This window comes from Miscanthus floridulus, chromosome 19 (genome assembly GCF_019320115.1).
Source record: "Miscanthus floridulus cultivar M001 chromosome 19, ASM1932011v1, whole genome shotgun sequence".
NCBI classification, from domain to species: domain Eukaryota; kingdom Viridiplantae; phylum Streptophyta; class Magnoliopsida; order Poales; family Poaceae; genus Miscanthus; species Miscanthus floridulus.
Window position 1 is genome coordinate 10,451,605 of NC_089598.1, and position 24,469 is coordinate 10,476,073.

At 42.7% G+C, this 24,469-nt stretch overlaps 2 pseudogenes; one reads left to right on the top strand and one right to left on the bottom strand.

Moving 5' to 3' along the window:
- Nucleotides 1-730: 730 nt before the first annotated feature.
- LOC136525529 (zinc finger BED domain-containing protein RICESLEEPER 2-like) lies at nucleotides 731-2,155 on the top strand (annotated as a pseudogene).
- Nucleotides 2,156-6,302: 4,147 nt separating this feature from the next.
- On the bottom strand, nucleotides 6,303-12,815 carry LOC136525530 (uncharacterized; annotated as a pseudogene).
- Between the last annotated feature and the right edge of the window lie 11,654 nt (nucleotides 12,816-24,469).

The following is a 24,469-nucleotide window of genomic DNA, read 5'->3' on the forward strand; positions in this document are numbered from 1 at the left end:
AAGTCCCGGCGCTTGTTGACTTAGTCGCAGCCTGTCGGAAGTCCCGCTGAAAGTCCCAACACTTCACGACTTAGCCGCCTGCGCAGCTTCGCCTGTCGGAAGTCCCGACGGGAGTCGGGAGTTCTGGGTGCCGGAAGTCCCGGCTCCAGCCGAAAGTCCCGACGCCTTGGGACTTAATCGCCTGTCTCGTCATGTCTGTCGGGAGTCCCGACGGAAGTCAAAAGTCCCGGCTGCCGGAAGTTCCGGCGACCGCCGGGAGTTTCAACAATATGCGAGCAAGCCTAGTGGACTGTCTGCGTGAAGAGTGTTTTTGCGTTGGGCCGGAAGTTCCGGCGATCTATGTCGGAACTTCCGACTCAGATCTGAACGGTTGGATTTGCCGTTGAGTATAAATAGCTCTCTCCTCTCTTAGAAGCGACACTTTGCCTGTTAAAAATTAACTGTTACTTAGTCAAATTGTTGATTAGATAGCTTATATACTAACTTTGGGATATCTATATTATAGGCATACGGTCCTACTGTCCAGTTCACTTTGATGCGTTCCACTGATCCACTTTGTGCTTGTTGATCTGACATAGGTTTGTAAATCTGAACCTGTTACTGTTTATATGTACTGAAACTGTTACTATTTAAGTGAACCTTTGTTTAGTTCACCTGTTACTATTTATACTGAAATTTTATTCCTTATCATGAACAGTTCGTACAACATTTGTCATAAAAAATTTGTGCCATGGAGAGGGTTTCATCAGCTCTAGAAATGATGGACGATAGTCGTGATGCTATGTCAACCGATCAATCAAGCCGGTCAGCCAAAAGAAGGGATAAGGTCTGGGATTACGTTGACTCGGAAGTGGTAGATGGCAAAGAGAAGGCTATTTGCAAATACTGCAAGATCCACTTATCTTCTGTGCCGGGGAGAGGAAATTCTCATCTGAACAGGCATATTGGCTTTCATTGCCAAGACATCCCACAACAGGATAGAGACAGATTCTTAGCAACCTTGAAGTCAAAGTCAACTGATGGAGAGCATCATGTCTTTGACCCTGTTGTCTTCTGACGTTTGATAGCCAAGTATTTTGTTAGAGCAGAGGTTACATTTCGGAAGGCAGATGATCCAAGCTGGGTAGAGCTATTGAACTACTGCCAGCCATCATTTAGAGTAGTCGGTTGTCAGACTGTCCGTTCAGATTGTCTTTTGCTCTATGAAGAGGAGAAGCTACAGTTGGCTGACAAGATTAGAAAGTTGAAATCCCATGTCAGTTTGACTACTGATCTATGGTCCTAACCAAAACTTGGGGTATCTTGGTGTCACAGCACATTTTACTGATGAAGACTTTGAGCTCCAAAAGAAAATCATTGCATTCAAGCAGATTTCTTTCCCGCACAACTCATATGCCGTGCAAGACGGCATCACCTCTTGTTTGTTGGAGTGGAACTTGGTTGACCAACTGTTTACTGTGACACTGGACAATGCGAGTGTCAAAAAGAAAGCAATGAAAGATCTGAGAGAGGCATTAGGTGCTGAAATGTTTTTCAAAGGTGAACACTTCCATGTGAGATGCGCGGCACATGTGCTGAATATCATGGTCCAGTCAGGCTTGCAGGTGATTCCACATGCAGTTGGTAGAATCCGGGACATCATCAAAGTCGTAACTTCTACACCATCTCGCATGCAAACCTTCAATTCAATTGTTCAAGCATTGGGGCTGAAAAGCAAGTCAGGGCTAGTGCTAGATGTTCAGCACGGTTGGAATTCAACTTTTGATATGTTGAATGAAGCCTTGAAGTACAAGGTTTGCCTGTGTTTATTCCTTCGGATGAGCATTCTTCAAGTCAAGGTACAAGTGAGTCTAGTACAAGTTCTTCAGGAAAAAGCCGAATAGAATTTGCATTTGCTCAGTTTGAATCTCGAAACTCAAGGTGTCGTGCTGAAAGATCAGAATTGGATACATATTTAGAGGACCCTATAGTTTTCGTGAGGCCAGATGAGAACTTCAATGTCCTTGCTTGGTGGAAGAAGAATTCTGATGTGTTCCCAATCTTATCTCTGATGGCTAGAGATTTCCTAGCTATCCCGGTTAGCACGGTGTCACCAGAGTCAGCTTTTAGTGCAGCCGGAAGGATTCCTCCAGAAACACTTGAAGTGTTAATATAATGTACCTAGGTTCAGAAAGAGAAATCCCTTAGTATTTTATTTCGTTTATTTCTGAACTGAATCAGAAGCCATGTCCAGGGTAGGTCTATGTTTCAGTTCTGTACTTTTTTGTTTACAAGCTGAACTGCTAAGCCATGTCCAGGGTAGTAACTTAGAGTAACTTCTATGTGCTAGTTCTTCTTGTCATGTACTGGTATTGCTGATATTTTACGTTTATTTATACCGAAATTGTAAGTCTAATCTAATATAGAAAATGGGCTAGCTTTTTCCAAGCTTCTATCGATTACTATTTTACTGCCCCCTAAAATTATCTGTTAGTCTTACTTTGAAACTGAACATTTACAGTCCAAGAATCTCTGCACAAGGATAACTTGTGGCCGGAGCATATCCCTCAGTTGAAACTAGTGATCCAGAGCAGCAATCTAATTAGTCCCCTTTGAAACTTCTATGTGCAGTGCATGTTCTTGACTCTTGAGCTGGTTCCCTTCCCTGTCTTGTGTACATGGCCACAAGAGTCAAGACTGCACATGGCCAGATAGTATATGCAGGTAATTATGCCCCCTTTGATGCTCAGAAAAAAAATTGCAGAAGAATGTAGTGTTAATGTTTGCATTATTTCAGAGAAATTCCATTTCATAGCTGGGATGCAAATGTAGTGTTCATGTTTGTGTTTCAATCAACCATATCGACTTGGTGCCTTGCTCATACTGAACTCTATCAGTGTGTTTCAGGTCCCAGTGCTGAAGTGTTCATCCATTTGAAGGATCCAAGATGTGAAGAAAATGCCCAAAATAAAGACATTTGCATGAGACTATTCTTAATTTAAGTCAATTTGCATGGGAAAATTGTAATAGATGAAGAACCTGGTGGATGTATCTTATAGTTTATTTTTATTTATGAGCTACTCCTATGATCTGTTTAGTAGCAGCACGTTGCTAATTCTTAGTAGCAGTACTACATGCTAATTGTTTGGGAAAGCCCTTGAGAAGGCCCTTGCAGTGCCTAGTAGCAGCACGTTGCTAGTGGCAGCACATGTTTGTGAAGGCGTAGGCCCTTGGGCTCAAAATAGGATCGGAGTGGATTAGGATACTGTGAAATTATGGATTGCATTGGATTGAGTCGAATCAAATCAGTGAGGGCTGGAGTGGAATTGGACCAGTCAATAATAAACTAGGATCGGAGTGGGGCCGAATCCTGATCCATTGTCAGTCGTAGAAGGCAGAGGCAAAGAAAGAACTAGAGATATGCAGGTAAACCGTTGTTGGGAACGATTCAAATCTGATGCATCGGTTGCCACAATTCTTAAGTCTCACGAGCATGAATTTGACATAATGACAACGCAATTGAAAAATTGACTCTTTGAATACTAAATTTGAACAAAACTCAGCAAAAAGTCTAGTAATGCAGCCTTAACAGACTAGGAGTAATTTGGTAAACGGAGACACCTACGTTTTCTACTGTTCGCCGATGAATTGCTCGTGAAGATCAAACATAACAAAGAAAAAGGACTAGGAAAACAACAGGAAAAAAGAACAGTCTCCTTGGTCACTGCAAGGCGACGGTCTCAAAGATCGCCAGCCCATCGACGACGCTCCCAGCCTTCTCGCGCAGCAGCCGGTGCTCCCGCAACGGCCACTCCTTCTTGGCGTCGGCCAGCCACGCCCGTCTCAACGCCGCCGCCGCCGGCCTCGGGGACGTTGGCTGCCGAGGCGCTGCTGCCCCGGCGGCACCCTACGACGGAGCCGAGGTGGTACCGTCGAAGGTGCCATCGAACGGCGCCTCGCAGAAAGCCAGTGTGGTCACGAGCCTCTCCACCGGCCACTTCTTCGCGGCCGCGTCCAGCAACGCCACCACGTTGCCGCCGCTAGTTGCGGAGGCGCTGGCCCCTCTGGCGGCCACCGACGACGGAGCCGAGGTGCCGTCGAGTGGCGCCTCGCAGAAGGCCATCGTGGCCACGAGCTTCTCCACCGGCGACTTCTTCGTGGCTGCGTCCAGCAGCGCCACCACATTTCCGCCGCCCGTTGCGGAGGAGCCGTACCCGGCGGCACCCGACGACAGTGCTGAGGTGCCGTCGAGCGGCGCCTCGCAGAAGGCCATCGTGGCAACGAGCTTCTCCATTGGCCACTTCTTCGTGGCTGCGGCCAGCAACTCCACCACGTCGCCGCCGCCGGTTGCGGAGGCGCCGTAGTACCCGGTGGCCCCCGACGGAGCCAAGGTGCCGTCTAGCGGTGCCTCGCAGAAGGCCATCATGGCCACGAGCTTCTCCATGGCCGCCGCCGCTACGGTCAGCTGGTTCGAGTTCGATCGATTGGTTTTGGTAGGAATCAAACGCAGGCGGCAGGCGGCGTTTATATTTCTGGGCGCCCGTAGCTTGCCGACTTGGTTTCCCGCTCGGACATAGGCCTCGAGATCGTGCCGGAGTCTAGTCGGAAACAGGCAGAGAGGCAGGGGAGGGGCGTAAAGGAATATGAGTCGGAGTCCTGCAAACCGTGCGCGGCGGAGACATCGCCCGCTTGGGTCTCTTGGCGAAGGAGCTTCAGTTCATTCCTTTGGGCTGGCAACAAGGATTTCTCAGCCGGAAAATGCCTCGTCGCCTGACCAACCGTCTGCACCACCAAGGATTTGGTTGGGCTCGGGATCAGGGATTTTAGCGCACACAACATCTGTCTGCTTCTAAACCTCATCCACCGCCTTCACCGCGCGGACTCGTCAGTCTGGGCAAACTGGATCAAGGAAAAGGTTGACATTGCAAACATGCAAGGAGATAACCTGGGTCATCACTGGGACCTCCTCAAGTCGCTGCTGCCGTTATATCAAGTGTTGACAACGGTAGAGCTGGGGATGGCCGATCCACTCTCTTCTGGACTGATGTCTGGACCGGAGATGAAGCACTCGAAGATCGCTTTCCACGGCTCTTCTCCCATTGCATCAGAAAGGCGTGCACTGTACAGCAAGTGATCACGTCCAACCTTCAGGGATGCTTTGTGAACCGCCTGTCAACCCAGGCCCAACTCGAACTCCAGCAGCTAAACGTTATACTTCAGCAATCGCAGTTATCAGAACAGCCGGACACGAGGCTATTGGCTTTCAGCCGCACCAAGGATAAACTGGACACTTTGGCTATCTACAGATTGCTCAAGGCACAAGGGCAGGAAAATGATCCCACATCATCCTTCATCTGGAAGAACGCTGCGCCACCACGGGTACAGATGTGCTTCTGGCTCCTCCTCAAAGGTAGAATCCAATGCCGATCCAACCTATTCTGTAAAAAGATTGTTGACTCTCCAAACTGCCTTGTCTGCGGTGCGGATCAAGAGACACCTGATCACTTAATCTTCCAATGCCCCATAGCTGTTCAGTTCTGGTCACAAATCGGACTATAGTCAAGCAGTAACGTCCAATGCAACAACTGGCACAACATTCAGAAGATCAGAGGCATTCCTAATGACCAGTGCAGTGCGTTTGTAACACTGTGCTGCTGGCAGTTATGGAAAAGATGGAATGCCCTTGTCTTCAGAGAAGAGCAATTCACTGTCAGGCAGCTGATTCTGCTGTGCAAAGCGGAAGCAAACCTCTGGAGAGCTAGGATGCCAAAGAAAAGTAAAAGAGTCATAGAAGAGTGGACCAAAGTTCTTGACCTTTCGGTGAACTCGAATCCAATGTAATCTATGTTTTCTACTATAGCGAAAACCTCCTGCACAAATCTCTTGTAATCACGTAAGATGAGCTACATTCAAAAATATCAGGTGGGGATTAATCCCCCCGTTGAAGCTTTAAAAAAAAAGAGTCTGTCTACCCAACAACCATGTGTTTCAACAAAAGGTAGCACATGGTTGTTTGTTAGTTATAAAACACACAATTTATAACAGAGGAAAAACCATGTGTTTTAGCACAAGCTAGCACATGGTTGTTGGTTGCTTGCATAACACATGATTTTCAAGAGAGAAGAAACCATGTGTTTTAGCACAAGGTAGCACACGTTTTTAAAGAAGGTCCACTTAGAGAAAATCTGTTATAATTTCTATGCAACCAAAGTTGGCCCATTAACTTTGGAGTCACTGAGCCATGAGATGAAATAAAAATAGAGTTTCTTTGGTTATAGCACTATACCCGAGAAATTTTATCCATTGACGGTGTGCCTAGAAGATCAGTCAATCAAATCTAGCTGATGAACAACATTTTTACTAGGAAATAAAGGCTTCCCAGTCAACACCTCAGCAAATATGCATCCAATGCTCCAAATGTCAATAGCCGGTGTATACTGCATTATTTGGGAATAACAACAATTAAAAGCACATTCAGATTATAGACAGTTTGGCAATAATTTATATAAAAAGCAAGCATTGTTAATAGTAAGAAATGCTCATTTGATCATTGTAAAGCTGGAATTCAGCAGGTTATTGGTTCCTACTTTCTATTTGTGCATAATAGGGACAAAAAAAAGTAAATATCAATCCGATTGATCCATGCATACAGAACCAAATTGCAAAAATTACAACCTATTGTTCAAGCAAGCACAAATTACTAAACAAAATGCATCAATTAGTAGTTTCTAGAACTGCAATTCAGTTCTGCAAGCAACACTCTTTCGACATAGTATAATTATAACATGAAATGTGCTTAGAAGCTATTAATTTGCCATAATAAAACAAGAGCATTTGTTTGTCATAATTTTAACATTCACCCTGTGTACCTAAAGAACAGAAATTATGCCACACGTAATGATTCATGAAGATATTTCTGACAGTTTAAAAAAGTACATGAGAGCGTAAAAGGGAACAATCCAGCAGCTATGAACTTTTCACCTCATATATGCACTTGACAAATGCCACCGCCATTGTCAATTTGTTATTATGTTAACCGCACTATGCCTATGGCTATGAGACTATGGTAGAATGCGCCTATTAGTCAGCACTTGGTAGATAAGACAAAAAGGCACAAAATGGAACAAACCCAACGGAGAATTCTGCATAAACCCCCCATGTGGTCACTTGGATTTTGAAAGGGTTCAACAGTAAAATGCAGAAAATTTCCTTTTTCTGACAATCTTTCTAGAACATAATACAATGCAGAGAAACCAGGAAAGAGAGTGAGGGGGGGGGGGGGCTGACATATATGTCACACATGAATTAACTTATCAACTGCAATCTGCAATTAGGGGCACTCTACAAAATTGAACACAACTTTTTTTTTTCTAAATACCACTCTACAAAATTATAGCATGCTACAAAAGAACATGATGTTCAAAACTCAAGAAAATCTTGCTAAAAAAACTAACGAAAATCACCTCTTCAATGTCATCATTGCTGTATATCCCATATCGAAATGCCTGACTCAGATTATTAGCAAGTGCTGCCACATCATAGTCTCTGTCTCGAAAGTCGTCATCATCGCTATCCCTCCCACGATCATGTAGAGAAGTTGGACGGCTGCAGCATAAAACATTAGCCAACGGTTAGGAAGAAATATACAAGTTACCACAGAGAAATCACAAGTGTTTCAGCAGTGTACACAAGAATAAGAAAGCCCAGGATGGGAAAAAAACATACCCACATGCCCAATGGTAAACATTCTCCACCTCATTGCGTTTGACCAGGACATCTGTTTGCCATACAACCCACTCGCTGTTCTCCTATAAACACAAGTTTATAAATGTAAATGAGTATGACACAATAGTTCCAAATTGTTGGCCAAAGATGAAACAGAAATTAGAAATACCTGCAAGTGACTATGTATCATGCTGTTACTATTTCCCAATTGAATGAGCTTATTCGCTATTCGAGTTATGTGTCCAATATTCCCAATTCTTGGAGGTTCTTTCCCTACTGACGGTAACATTGGCTACAAACACAAGGCACAATCAAAATACTGGCGACATAGCCCAGCAAAGAAAAAAACTAGATGACAAGTATCAAGAAATAGATTTACCCCATTAGACTCCACTGGCAGAGATGGACCTTTTTCAGCGGCAAGGACTTTACCGACAAGGCCGCAGTCATTAAGGATATGGTCAGTCAATTGATTTCTTTTAACCTCAAGGCAAGAAACAATAATGTTCTCAACATGATAATGCAAAAATTTATTATAAGGGTACCTACAGCACCAGACAATGTATGAGGATTTGCCATTAACAGTGATCGTTAAGGAATAAAACACACAGTAGCCCACTTATAGAAAAAATAAATCGATGCAGTGCTTTATCACTGATTGGTTTATTAGCTCCTTCTCAGCAATTTCGCTACCAATTGTTAGCAAAACAGAGATGAACTCTACAATCTGAAAGAAACAGAAGTATAATTTATTAAAACAAAATAGACAGAAAAGGGCTCTGAAGAGACACGTTGAATGAAGGAAACGATTAATTGAACCTTCTGAGCCTGGCCTAACTATAGAGTTATGCAAGGTGGACAGCAGTTGAGGCCATCAAACTCAAATTGAAAGCATATCTCTCTCAGAAATTGACCAGACATGATTACAGAGTTATGCAAGATGTGATTACAGGTATACTGGTAAGTCCTCGGAAAGGCAATCAAGCATTTCATATTTTCATTAAACATGCCAGGTGTGCACATGACAAGGAGAATGTGTGTGACAGAAAGCAAGGGTGTAACAAGTGAAAAGCATATAAACAATACAAGTAGCATTAAGTAGAAAGAATCAAGCACAGAGCACTCACCTAAACTCTCCAGCATACCATCAACTGTTTCTGGACTGGCTGTGATCAGCGCCCCGTGAGTTAAGTTGCTTCTAAATGCTTGGTATGAGGCTGATGCTAGTCTTTTGGGGTCCAACAAAGATATACACACTGACAATGAATGAACCAGAACAGATTTTGGTCTTGACTCTTCAAGAGCGTGACGAAACAACCTACCAACAAAACTGATACCAGGAACAAGCAAAGAAAAATGAACATAATAATATTTGACAAAGGAAGCGATATGATGCACAAAAGTTGCATTTTCTGATCGCACAAAAATTAAATGAAAAGGACAAACCTTGGGCTGCATATTTTCGCAGCAAGAGCAGGAGAGGCGCATCGAGTTACGGCGGAAAGGACTTCAGCAGCATTTGCATGCACTTCAGGAGAGTCCTGTTTGATCAAGGCAACATAGATATATGAGCCATTTACTAGAAATATATACAAAAAAACATATGAATTCTACTGAGACAACAAACCAACCTCCATAACCACTGCAAGTACAGCATAATAATGACATTTTTCGCAAAAAACGTAGGAGAGTTGCGGTTCATTATTATTAACAAGAAAATACAGGACAAGTACCCAAACACCCACACACTCTACACACACCAAAGCTTAATAATGACATGGTTTAGTGCCCAACAAATGTCGTATAGCACTATGTTACTGAGTGATCAAGTGTACTTACTGATGAGCTAAATTTATCCACAATCATTTTCAGTACATCTGTGTTCTCTAACCAATGCAATGTATCCACGAAATTCGAGTATATGGTTTCATCAGCGCCAATCAATCTCATCAACACCTATTTTACAATCAATTTGATGACCACCACCAACCAAAGGAACTCACCAAACTAGACGGGGAATGAGTTCAATAACTACTTACCTCCATTACTGATGTGATACCAATGAGGTCGACAAGCTGGACAACAATATTTGGATGCTCCTACAAAAAGGTAAAATAAAAAAGACAAGTAAACATAAATTGGAATGTACACAAATGACACCATCTTTCCAGCATAGCATCCAAAGAACATGAAAAAATGATTAAGTGTAATGCATTATATCGATGAAATTACTATGAAACAAAATATTTACTCACACATCATGAGATGTTCTCAGTGAAAAAATGCACAATGATTATGATCTTCAAAAATTACAAAACAAGAACATGAAAATTGCATGGTTCAAATAGTGCAAATACTACATGTTGTTAATGCAATTATACTGTATATGTATATAAATACAAAATCTAGCTTATGAATGTGGAGCCTGCTCACAAAGAGTGATGAATTTACATAGCTGGTTTGGAGTAACAAAAACAGCAGCAAGTTCACAAAATTCAGGGCTGGACATACATACCTCGGCATTATCCTCTTGGTTACTCCAGGTGAACTGCACTTTGTGCCTGAAGACACTGCCTGCATGTTTAGCAGACTGAGTGATTCAGAACAACAAAATTGTGAACAAAAATAAAAACAACCAAACCACCACATTATTGCAGTTGTTCCTCACCTTCTTTTACTAGTCCTAGCAGAACTAGTAGAACTGCCTCAAGACGCTGCCTGCATGATGAATTCACTACGGCATCAGAACAAATCACAATAAACAGAAATGAAATATGTTGTCACAAATCACAAATAACAATTTTTTCTATGGAAGGACAAGGACAAAAAATGTTGTCTGCGCTAGCATAAATCACAAATCACAATAAACAGAAATGAAATGTGTTGGCACAAATCACAAATAACAATTTTTTTCTATGGAAAGATAAGGACAATGTCTGTGCTGGCACAAATCACAAACCACAATAAATAGAAATGAAATGTGTTGGCACAAATCACAGATAACCACAATAAACATCAAATGGTAGCATTGATCCCATTGACCCCGAAGCAACAGAACACTGAGGACATGGAAATCAAAGATGATCAACAGATGGAAATCAAAATTTATCAATCAAAAGGAGGGATGCAGTCAATTTTAACGGCCAATTAATTTATGTAATTTGTTTAATGAATAGGATGTTACAATCTTAAATTAAATTATGTCCAGAACTACAATTGCATATGCTGAGAACTAAAATTGCAGTGCTCAATAGCTGCAATTTACATTGTTGGTGATTGCAGTTGTATAACCGAATGTTTTACTTGTCTAGTTTTCATGAACAACAGATATTATTAGTAACAGAGCACTTGTTACCCTGTTCATTGTGACCAATTGAGTATTCTGTATGTGAGAAAATTCTCTATCAAACAAAAAACAACCATCACTAGTACTATTGTAGCTGTTGTCAGTACGCCATTTGTGAGAAAAATACAAGGACACGATAAGCTGGTGCTCAAACATACAGAAATCACAACTGGACACTAAAAGTTTTTTTGAGCCTCTGCTTGGTATACTTACACATATGAGAGCGAATGCACCACCTCCTGCATGTCATCAGGGTTGAAGCCTATGTTATCATGCAGCATGGGATAAGTCATCAGGGTTGTTGTGGTTGGCCTTGAAGTCACCTGGCAAAAAAAACATGCACTTAGATCATCAAATCAGCTAGAATGGCTGTAAATATTTACACAGGAAAAGACAGACTGCAAAAAAGCAAAAACAATAGCCACTAAAATCATCTAGCAGAAAAAACGAGGCAAATGGTTCAACACCAGCTTATTGCATATACTCAAAACTACAATTGCGCTGCTAGATACTTGCAATTTACATTATTGCTAACTGCAATTATGTAACCGAATCTTGTGTTCATGAACACAAAATATTAATAGGATCAAAAGCAATACAACTACCATTCATGTGGCTGGTGGTTTTGCAGCTTTCTAAGGACAAGGACAAAATGAGGTGTGTGTCAGCAGAAATCACAAGAAAACTTCTAGAGGGAGTGGACTTTTAGCATAAAAGTGCTCTAAACCACAACTAATTCAGTGGACTACTCCCCTCTAGATGAAAACTTCTAGAGGGGAGTAGTATCCTACCATTGTCGATGGGGAACCCTATGGCCCCCCCATAGACCATACTACAGGGAGGTAGGCCTTGGTAACAAGGCCTATAGCCCAATCGCCAAGAAGAACACGGAGCAAAGCAACATGCAAAACCGAAACTCCAACGCAAACTATACAAGGAAAGGCGCCTGAAGCACAGCTTAGGACTCTGACCTTGTATCCGAATAGGACACAAACAACGCCTCTCAGCGCCTGGACTATAAAGGGCTGGTGAGGGTACCCATTGTAAGGAAGATGACCTTTTCGGCGGGAACAACCTTTGTCTTTGGATCCAGGATCTGCAAGGCTGACGGCGACGGCAAGCTTCATACCCATCTCTGAGAAGAAAAAGAATTTGATGACGAAGTTCAATACAAACTCGCCGAGAAGATGACGAAACTCTCAACTTTGGATACAACTCGGAATAAGGAAGAAAGCGGATACGAAACCGACTCTAAAAAAGAGATACAACCCGATTCCAAGACAATCTTCACGGCACAAGAGCCAAGCCTAATTGGACTCGGAGACGCAACAATGATCGCGAAGGGATACGACCCGTACAACTCAAAGAAGAACTTGGGAACTTATGGACTGCGCAATGCGGCATCAATCTATCAACACTTTACCCAAAACAAGATGAACTCAGCAAGAAGAATACTCCTGGAGGGAGCACTAGAAGGGATGATCATGACAGTGACCCCGCAAGATTGTGTGGTGCTTTGGCCAGGTTCTTTCACCTCAAGCAAAGTCTAGACTGGCACGCGCGTTGAAGAACTACCTTATCAAGAGGGAAAAGAACTCAGATCCAGTTCAGAAGCTACAGACAGCTCAACCAAACAAAGGATGGAATACCGTACAAGAAGAGCCCAGAAGAGGTATACTATATACATGGCGGAGCAGTTAGAACAACCTTTGGAACCACCACAGATACCAGATGTAAAATCTTCAGACGAATCAGAAGGCAACATCTCGCCAGATGAGAAAAGCGACAGCAATGAAAATGATGAGCAAAGACTAGCAAGGCTAAAGAAGAACAAATTGAAAGCTGGAAGGAGGAACCGAGCTAAACAAAGGAAGCAAGTCTGGAATAAATACAAAGCGGAGCTAACGGAATACAACAGAAAGAAGGCGGAAAAAGAAGCCACAAAAAATACAAAAAGGGAAAGAATTGAAGAATTAACAAAGGAGTTGTACACCCTCACGAATAACGGGAAAGCAAAAGAAGACCAGAAGAAAGAAGTCGGGGGATCAGAAAAACAACCCGGCGAAGAAGTTCCACATGAGCCACAAAGGGAGCAGCCACCCAAAAAATCGAATTATCAAAGGATAGGACCAGTAAAAAGTGCTGATATCAATGGAAGGAAAGAACACTACTCAAAGCAATAAGAAAGAGACAAACCAGAATTGAGCCAACACTACCAAGAAATATCAAGAAGATTTGACAAAGAAGATGACTATAGAGAGTCTGAGTTAAAAGAAGACAGGTCTTATTACAGAAGGGCAAGATCGCCAGATTATGAAAGAACGGAACCATACGATAGATTCCCTTGTTTCGCAGGAAGACTACAAACTTTAAAGCTACCACACAAGTTTAAACCAGCAAATCATTTCAAGTATGATGGCAAAGTCGAACCAAGACAATGGCTAAGGGTTTACTCCCAATCTATTGAATTAGCTGGAGGAGACGACGACATCAAGGCTCTATTCTTCCCAATGGCCCTCGAAGCAATGCCGCTACAATGGTTTGACAAATTGAGGCCAAGATCAATCAGGTATTGGGAAGACTTACAAGAAGCTTTCTGCAACAACTTCGCAGGCATTATTACCCATCCAATGACTGCAGCTGAATTGAAAGGAGTAAAGCAAAGGAGAGGAGAAAGTCTAAGGGAATACTATTGAAGATTTGGAGAATTCAAGGCTCAAGTCCATGACATTACTGATAGGGAGGTGATAGAGGCCTTTGCAGAAGGAATCTGGGCAAACTGGCAATACAAGGACTATTTCAATGAGAACCCAAGAACAAATGAAGACTTCAAGAGGGTTGTTGAGAAGCTAATTTCGTCAGAAGAAAGAACTCAGCACAGATTTGCTAGGGACAACCCAGAGAATAGAAGACCCGATTACAGACAGCAAGACAAAATACCAAGGCAGGACAATATGGTGGCAGCCACAGACAACAAAAGAAGATACAATGGCAACGACAATGATAGCAATGGTAGCAATCACAATGGCAACTACAACAATAGCAACAACCGTAACAACAGTGGTTACAACAGTAATAGCAACTATCAAAGTAACAACTACCGAGGAAGAGCGCCAGAAAACATAGAAAACATGCCGTATCACATACACCCAGGGGCCAGACACAAGTTAGTACTGGGTCCGACTATCGCAGGAGTAGCAGTAACTAAAGTACTCATCGATGGAGGAGCCGGGCTTAACATAATTTTTGCAGATACTCTCAAAAGGATGAATCTAGATTATGAAGGTCTAATGACACCCACAAGCACACCATTCTATGGAATAGTACCCAACAGAGTAGCTATGCCCCTCTGACAGATAACCCTACCTGTCACCTTTGGCACACCAGACAAATACCGGACAAAATTCATCAAATTCAAAGTTGCAGACTTTGAATCATGCTACCACGCAATACTTGGGAGACCAGCTTTAACAAAATACATGGCAGTACCACATTATCCATACCTACTACTCATGATGCCAACAACAAAGGGCGTATTATCATTGAAATGAGATCTAAAGAAAGCACATGATTGCGACGTACAAGCAGTACAAATATCCAAAAGATTACAAGATATAAAGGAAGAAAAGGAGATTGCAATGCTGACCAACGAAATGAACCCAGATGAGATTAAGATACCGGCTAAGAAGCCAAGCAACTTCGCACCACCAAAAGAAGCCGCTACCAAGACTATTGACCTATTGACTGGTGATCCGGAGAAGACGGCAATCATCAGTGCAAATCTCGACCCCAAATAGGAACTCACGCTCACTAACTTTCTTCGGGACAACAAAGATATTTTCGCTTGGAAGCCAACAGACATGCCAGGGGTCCCAAGGGAGTTGGCTGATCACATAATTGATGTGAACAAAGGGTCCAAACCCATTAAGCAGAAATTACGAAGATTCGCTCCAGACAGAAAAGCAGCAATCAAAAAAGAGATCACCAAGCTCATGGTAGCAGGATTCATTAGAGAAGTAATCAACCCGGATTGGCTTGCCAACTCGATCCTAGTAGAGAAGAAGAATTCAAAAGAATGGCGCATGTGCATCGACTACACATACCTCAACAAACATTGCTCAAAAGATCTATATGTCCCACCAAGGATTGATCAAATCATCGACTCGACAGCAGGATCAGCTCTGTTATCCTTTCTAGATTGCTATTCAGGCTATCATCAAATATCCTTAAGAGAAGAAGACCAAAGCAAGACATCGTTCATTACACCCTTTGGGGCATATTGCTATAAATCAATGCCTTTTGGGCTAAAAAATGCAGGGGCAACATACCAAAGAGTAATTCAAACTTGCTTACGGAGTCAAGTCGGAAGAAATGTAGAAGCATACATTGATGATGTAGTAATCAAGACAAAAGAACCCGGATCATTGATAGAAGACCTCGAGGAGACTTTCAAGAATCTAAAAGCATGGCAGTGGAAGCTAAACCCCACAAAGTGTGTTTTTAGGGTACCATCAGGACAACTACTCGGGTTTCTAGTCAGTAACCGAGAAATTGAAGCAAGTACAAAGCAAGTTAAAGCCATCATGGATATGAAACCTCCAAAGAATGTTAAAGACATATAGAAGCTTATAGGATGCATGGTAGCACTCAACAGATTCATTTCCCGACTAGGAGAAAAATGGCTACCTTTCTTCAAATTATTGAAAAAGACAGGAAATTTTGAATGGACAGAAGAGGCAGAAGAAGCATTCCAAAAGTTAAAAGAATACTTGGCATCATCACTAGTAATGACACCACCAAAAGACAAAGAGGACATGATGCTATACATTACAACAACCAAGAACGTTGTCAGCACAACAATTGTGGTTGAGAGAGAAGAACCCGGACACGCATACAAAATGCAAAGACTAGTCTATTACATAAGCGAAGTACTAACAGAATCAAAAGTGAGATACCCACACGTGCAAAAACTACTTTATGCAGTGTTGATATCATCAAGAAAGCTGAGACATTATTTCCATGAACACAAGATTACAGTGGTAACCAATTTTTTCACTTCAAGACATTCTACGCAACAAAGATGCAATAGGTCGGATATCAAAATGGACAGTAGAACTCGGTGCTCTCAACCTAGACTTCAAACCAAGAACAGCAATCAAATCTCAAGCATTATCCGACTTCATTGCTGAATGGACAGAAATCAGTCAAAAAGAACCCAAACCAATACTTGATCATTGGAAAATGTATTTTGACGGTTCCCTAAAGTTAGGAGGAGCTGGAGCAAGAGTACTATTCATATCACCAGAAGGGAGATAGTTAAAATATGTGCTACAAATACTTTGGCAGGCAACTAACAATGAGGCAGAATACGAAGCATTAATACACGGTCTAAGAGTTGCAAGCTCGCTTGGGATCAAAAGACTACTTGTCTACGGTGATTCAGCTGTAGTAATCAATCAAGTCAACAAGGATTAGGATTGTACAAAAGATAATATGGATGCGTACTGTTCAGAAGTCAGAAAATTAGAGAAAATTTTCCAAGGGCTCGAAATCCATCATGTATTAAGAGATTCCAACGTTGCAGTAGATGTGCTAGCCAAATTAGGATCAGATAGAGCAAAAGTACCACCCGATATATTTGTGGAAGAACTCATAGCCCCATCCATCAAACAACTCGGGAACACAGAAAAAGAGAAGGAGACAATAGATCCAATGGAAATAGATCAAGCAGAAGAACCAGACCAGTCAAGACAAATCATGGTCATACATAGTGATTGGAGACAAACATACATTGATTTTATCGAAGAGAAGAAACTACCCGAAGACAAAGCAGAAGCAACACGGGTTGTATGAAGAAGCAAAAACTACATTCTGGTGGGGGATAAGCTATACAAAAGAGCATCATCATTAGGAGTACTGCTTAAATGTGTTCTGATAGATAAAGGAAAGGAAATCTTGGACAAAATCCACTCAGGATGCTGTGGAAATCATGCAGCCTCTAGGCACTAGTCGGCAAAGCATTCAGAACTGGTTTCTATTGGCCAACAGCACTCAAAGATGCAAAAGAGCTCGTTAGAACATGCAAGAATTGCCAAATGTTTGCTAGGCAATCACATGTGTCGGCTCACAACTTAATATGCATACCGCCGGCTTGGCCGTTCTCATGCTGGGGGTTGGATCAAGTCGGACCACTCAAAAAAGCAAAAGGAGGCTTCGAATACATATTTGTGGCAATCGACAAATTTACAAAGTGGATTGAATACAAACCTTTGGTCAAATACAGTGCAGAAAAGGCAGTGGAATTCATACAAGACATCATGCATAGGTTCAGCATGCCCAACAGAATAATCACAGATCTTGGTTCACTATTTATAGCAAGAGAATTCCAATACTGGGCAAGAGATTGTGGGATAGAAATCGACTTTGCATCAGTAGCACACCCACAGGCCAATGGACAAGTTGAAAGAGCAAATGGACTCATATTACAAGGTTTAAAACCAAGATTATATGAAGATTTGAAAGATTGTGGTGGAAAATGGATCGACGAATTACCAAAAGTAGTATGGGGTCTAAGAACCTAGATCAGCAGAGCAACTGGATACTCACCGTTCTTTCTGGTCAATGGATCAGAGGCAGTACTACCAACCGACTTAATATGGCTATCTCCAAGAATAGAACAATATGAAGAAGGTGAAGCAGAAGAAACAAGGCGGTTAGAAATTGATTCAATAGAAGAAATAAGAGATAGTGCAATCATACAAAATGCAAGATATCAACAAGGGTTACGAAGACATTATGACAAAAGTACTCAACCCCGATCACTAAAGCCAGGGGACTCAGTACTACGACTAATCCAGAAGAAAGATGGACGACACAAACTACTCAGTCCATGGGAAGGACCCTTCATCGTGAAGACAGCAACAGGACCCGGCACATACAAGTTAATGACTCTAGATGAAATACCTGTAAAGAACACTTGGCATATCAGCCAGCTCAAAAAATTCTACAATTAAGTACAGCAGATTGTACTCAAGTCCTAAGAAGAATAAAACAGAGATTATTCAAGAAGAACAGCTTCAAATATGAGCCCTGTCCACCGGACAGAACCAACCCGTAATCAGGTTGGGGAAAAAGGGGCTTCCCTGTTAACAGCCAACCCGGAAACGGTTGCGCTACATGGGCAATCTTGTCACTCAACCATATGGAGATGGTCTGACTGACGGCCAATGGCCAAATAGCTTCTTGGGTAAGGAGACCCAAGCTAGCATTTGTCACTCTACCATAAAGAGATGGTACGACTGACAGCCCTGTCCAACGGACAGAACCAACCCATAATCAGGTTGGGGAAAAAGGGGCAGCCCTGCAAACAGCTCAACCCGGAAATGGTTGTTGCTATACGGGCGCAATCGCTTACCCCAAGAGCTGGTACGATTGCTTACTTACCCTGCAAACAGCCAAACCGGAAATGGTTGTGCTATACGGGTCCGGTCGCCTGCCCCAAGAGTGGTACGATCAAATACTTCGCCCAAGAAGCGGCACAAGCACTCCAACAACTCGGTCGCCTACCTCAAGAGTGGTACGATCGACTACTTCGCCCAAGAAGCGGCACAAGCACTCCAACAACTTGGTCGCCTACCCCAAGAGTGGTACGATTGACTACTTCGTCCAAGAAGCGGCACAAGCACTCCAACAGCTCGGTCGCCTACCCCAAGAATGGTACGATCAACTACTTCGTCCAGAGAGGGACACAAGCACTCCAACAACTCAGTCGCCTACCCCAAGAGTGGTACAATCAACTACTTCACCCAAGAAGCGGCACAAGCACTCCAACAACTTGGTCGCCTACCCCAAGAGTGGTACGATCGACTACTTTGCCCAAGAAGCAGCACAAGCACTCCAACAGCTCGGTCGCCTACCCCAAGAATGGTATGACCAACTACTTCACCTAGAGAGGGACACAAGCACTCCAACAACTCGGTCGCCTACCCCAAGAGTGGCACGATCGACTACATTGCCCAAGGAGGGGCACAAACACTCCAACAACTCGATCATCTACCCCAAGAGCGGTACAATCAACTACTTCGCCCAAAGAGCGGCATAAACACTCCAAACAACTCGGTCGCCGACCCAAAGAGCGGTACGATCGACTACTTCGCCCAAGGAGCAATCTACAGTACAAATCGGTTGATTACCCCAAGAAAAGTATACTCAACTCCATCAACTCTACTACATCACAAGAAGAAACAAGCTATGGCAAAGCAGAAAAAAGCCACAAGGAAAGACAGGGCGAAACTTGTCCATATTATTCAAAGACATCTCAGAAGAAAAGAAAGACAGGACGAAGCCTGCTCACATCTTAAAAATTCAGAGACAAAGTATATTATAAGGACATCAAAAGAAGGTTGACTTTTCACATCTGTTCAAAAAGATGGAAGAGAAGGAGGAAGTACATTCATTTGATCAAGAATTTAGTCTGATAGACCACTAAGCTCTACTTTGGCGTCCTCCTAGTGTCTTCAAAACTTAGCCATTATAGAAGCTTCAGTAATCCGCTCAAAAGGAGCATCAGGGGCAACAACCCGGACATACGAAACCACATTGTTGATGCACCGGTACAAGCCACCCTTCACAAAATCATAAAACCGAGAAAAAGCATCGATAATCCCTGCTCGGTAAAGACCTGAAGGAACAAGAAGAAATTCCCAGAACTCCACCATGAAGTACTCAGAGGCTTATCAATCTCAAGATCGTCGATCCTAAGTCTTTTCAGTACTAGCAAGAACATGAAGCCTGATAAAACAACAATTTATATCGAGTTGTTTGCACGAGAGCCAGACAAAGCACTCAAAAACAATTTCTCAGGACAACGAACTACAAATACCGAGTTGTTTGCACGAGAGCCAGACAAAGCACTCGAAGACAGTCTCTCAAGACGATGTTCTACACATACCGAGTTGTTTACATGGCGCAAACGAAAGCCAGACAAAACACTCCACCTATCAAAGAGTCATTTCACGACAAATGGAAACAACTCGTCTACTCAAAGCTATGGATACGTACCACGAAGCAACTGCTTAGAAGAAATCCTAATCACTCACACAATTCGTCTGACGAATAAGTAAAGCAGAGACATCCACACAGAGAAACAAAAGAAGCCACATCAAAAGAAAAGGAAAAGAGAAATTGGGGAAACAAAGTTTATGATGATCATAGAAGAACACGACTACTACATACATCAAATCACCAAGATAAATCTATGACCGGACAATCTGCCCTTCGATATCCTTTACGCCAACATAAAAGCGAGGGCTAATGACAATGCATCCAGCCATCATTAGTTCCTCGCCGGAGACCCGCTACCCACAGATTCGACATCATCGTCATCTTCGACAGCAAGGGCGCCCCAGTCAACTTCATCTTCGGCGGCGAGTGCCTCCCAATCAACCTCATCTTCACTGTCACTACTAAGGATGATCAAATCTGCCCTTGTCGAAGTAGCATCAGAGAGGGGGACAAGAGTGACCACAGGAGCAACCGAGGGATCCTCCTTCTTCTGCAGAGGGACAACCGGCGCTGATGTCCCAACAAGAGGAGCCTTCCCCACCACCGGAGGGGCTAGCAATGAAGGCGACGACGAAGACCTTCCGCTCGATGACTCCACCATGGCCGTCCTCGAAGAGTGAACAAGCGAAGAACGCAACACCTTACGGACACTCTGCCTATGGATGAACTTCTTCTTCGTCATTGTGGCTATGGCAAAACAATTGTGGAGTGGCCAGTTAAATAGAGACCAAATCGCCATCCTAGGCAGTTCAATAGCCTCCTTGAGATAAGGATGGAGTTAAAACTTTCTTCATAAAAGGTTAAGTGCGGAGTCAATTCCTTCATCAAAACCAATATGGCGATTCGGCTTCTACCATCAACCACACGACGATCCATTTACTGACACAGCTAAAATGACGGAAGGCACAAATCTATACAATGGTACGATCCAATAGGCAGATTTTAGACTTATCCATCCAGCACCACGGCAGAGTTTTCAGTTTACTACAAGAACAACCCGTCAACCATGAAGAAATGAAGGGCCACCTAGCAAGGAACAAAAGAACCCGGTTATTAAAGAAAGAACTCGGGAGCCTAATGAATAACCATGATTATAATAGAAAAATGAATGACAACTCTAAAGACAAGATTCTTTCCATTATAAATGGCTTCAAAAATAGAAGATTACACATCTTACAAGACCCAATGAACTCGGCACTACAACAAGCAAGGTAGCAAAAAGGAGCCCGGACACAACTAGGCTCTAGAACAACTACGTGCTCTAATTTGCTACTTGGTAGAACAAACCGCACTCGGCTACACTGTTTTTCTTCAAAGGACGGACGTAGTGCATCCAAGGCGGAAATCAGCAGCACGGCGGGACAACATAGACCAGGGGAAGTCGGCAGACATCTGTCTACCCAAGCCCGACGTGATGCAGGATCAGGTGTTGATCTGCACCGGATAGTCTCAAGACAGACGGTGAGGATCAACCCAGAACTGCCGGATGAAGGAACGAAGCCCACATCATAAGACTTCCTCCAACTACCACCACGTACTTCCAAGTACAATGCCGCAGCGGGATTAGTCTACCTCTAATCCCTATCACAAGACTTCCTCCAGCTACAACAAAATGTACAAGAACTACAAAATACGCCCGGGGGCTGCTCTACTTCACACACTATCATATTCATAACTACAAAGACTTCAGAACAGGCAACAAAAGGCTCGATGAATCAAAACAACACTCCAGAAGGGCATTTATAGGCAAAAGAAGTGGTGCACATGGACTAGGAGCACCAATAGAAGAAATCTAACAAAGGACACAATGAAAAGACAGAATTCAATAAAAGAGGACTCTAGCATGAAAGAATGGCACTCAAGGACAAGCATATCTAAGAGAATATTCCACAAGCAACAATACAACCCGTGAAGACATGCATTGAATTCTCCAACAACCAGAATGACAACAGCAATAAGTAACCGAACAAACAACTCAGAGATGTATGAAGGATCACATACAAAATTACAATGTCAAAGGATTACAGTCGAAAAAGAACTCGGACAGAGAAAAATTATACATCTCATTGATCGAAGACAAATACAAAGGTTACAGACAGCCAAATAGGACTGGATAAACTCAGACATAAGATAGAGACAATATTGCAATAAGGAACCCAGGGGCAGCAGCAGTGGCAGCCCGAACGCAGAAGAACAGATAGAGCAGCATGTTCATTACCAAGCAAGCATAAGCCCGGGGGCTGCTCAACCTCACACACCAGCATATCTACGAATGAAGAAAGAATTGAAGAAGAAATTTCCTACTCAAGGAAGAACCACAACCAACAAAGAAGGTATTTATAGCAAACCAGAGGTAAACAAGGCTAAAGATCATAAGAAAGAAAGAGGAAAAGAACAAAAGAGCAAAGCAACAAAGGTGAATAGTACCCAAAAGCAAGATTCCTAACAAAAAGTAAAAGAAGACGCTCACTCATGGCTATACAAGACCCATCCGTGACCAGCAAAAGACAAAGATCAAAGGAGTACAAATCAAGACCCTTCTTCCAGCTTCTATTCAACAGAAAAGAACCCGCAGAAGGCTCGGGGCTGCAAGTACCTACCACAGAAAAACATATTTTCAAATTTTTTTTGACCCTCTAGCTTTTTGTACAAAAAAACAGAAGGCTCGGGGGCTACACTCAATGAGTGCAATTTTTGCAAAATTGCACTCGCTGCACTCAAAGGAAAAAGAACCCAAAGGACATCAAGCAAAAGTGCACATCAGCCAAAAGAAGAATCAAAGAAGACCATCTCAAGATTTCACTTCAAAAAGGACCCAGATCAAGACTACAACAACTCGGCCCTTGAAGCTCAATCATGAAATGCTCGGGGGCTTGTCGATGGGGAACCCTATGGGCCCCCCATAGACCATACTATAGGGAGGTAGGCCTTGGTAACAAGGCCTACAGCCCAATCACCAAGAAGAACGTGGAGCAAAGCAACGTGCAAAACCGAAACTCCAACGCAAACTATACAAGGAAAGGCGCCTGAAGCGTAGCTTATGACTCTGACCTTATATCGAATAGGACACAAACAATGCCTCTCAGCGCCTGGACTATAAAGGGCTGGTGAGGGTACCCATTGTAAGGAAGAGAAGGCATACCCGATACTCAAAGCAATACAACGCAAACATGCTAACGCCAAAACTAGACGTAAGGTTATTACTCGACCAAGTCAAGGGCCTAAACCAGTATAAATCGTGAGTCTCTTTGCGTAACCGCCGAATTCCGCTATTCGCCGAAGCCAGAACAACTACCCCGGGTACCCCCGTGGCAGGCTATCGGTGGTAAAACATCGACAACCATCAACTTCTGTGAAACTTCTAGCAATTGTAATCCTGCATGACTTCAGCATGGGCTCTGCATCATAGTTGCTTCTTTGCAGTACCTACCCAATTTGACATGAAAAAAAGTTTAAGAAAACCACACCTACCAATAAGGCAATAACCCAACTTTCTAGAACCAATTGTTATTGTTATATATAATAATAATAATAAATTTTGGAAAGTGATGACCTCTGAAGCGTGCTCAAAGCTTTAGTGTATCTTTATAAAGGCAGAAGTCTACATAACTGGTAAACACCTAGGGTATATAATAGACCAATATTGAGTGAAAGTCCACTCTGGGTTGCACGAAAACTAGAATGAAACCATCTATAGCCCACTACACCACCACCTAGGTCAACAAAGTTGGAAGGATTATTGTGGAAGAATGATTTCCTTACTAATAGGCAACCCCTGCATGCAAAAAGGGACAACAGTTGAAACATCATCAACAACTACAGTGAACTCATTTTTAACTTGAGATAGAGCACCAATTGTGAACATGCTCTTCTCACCATCATATGCAAAATCTTTATTTGCAAGTTCAGCAGCATTAGTTTGCTGTAGTTTTTCGATCACTTTTCTTGCTGACCCTTTGCGATCAACCGGTGTATCATCTTCATACTTTAAATTGATCTACAACCAGTATAAGGACAAGGAGTAGAGATGCACATAATAATGATAGAAGCAATCTCCAGCATCCATGAGAGAAACTTTGAAGTGATTTGTTATTAGTTTTATCTGCTGCCCCTTTCTACCAAAGCCATTCCTATGGACCGGACTGATAAAACATTTTAGGTCATTACATATCTACATGACACACTAAGAAAAGGTTCGACAAAACCCCTTAACTCAGTCATGATATATATACCTTGCTAAGGACTAAAACACTTTAGTCCTATTCCATTCCCATATAACTCAACGTGCTAAGGAAAACGCATTAACTGTGGTTGATATATATTACATTCCCATATAGCAGCAGGTGCACGCCATCC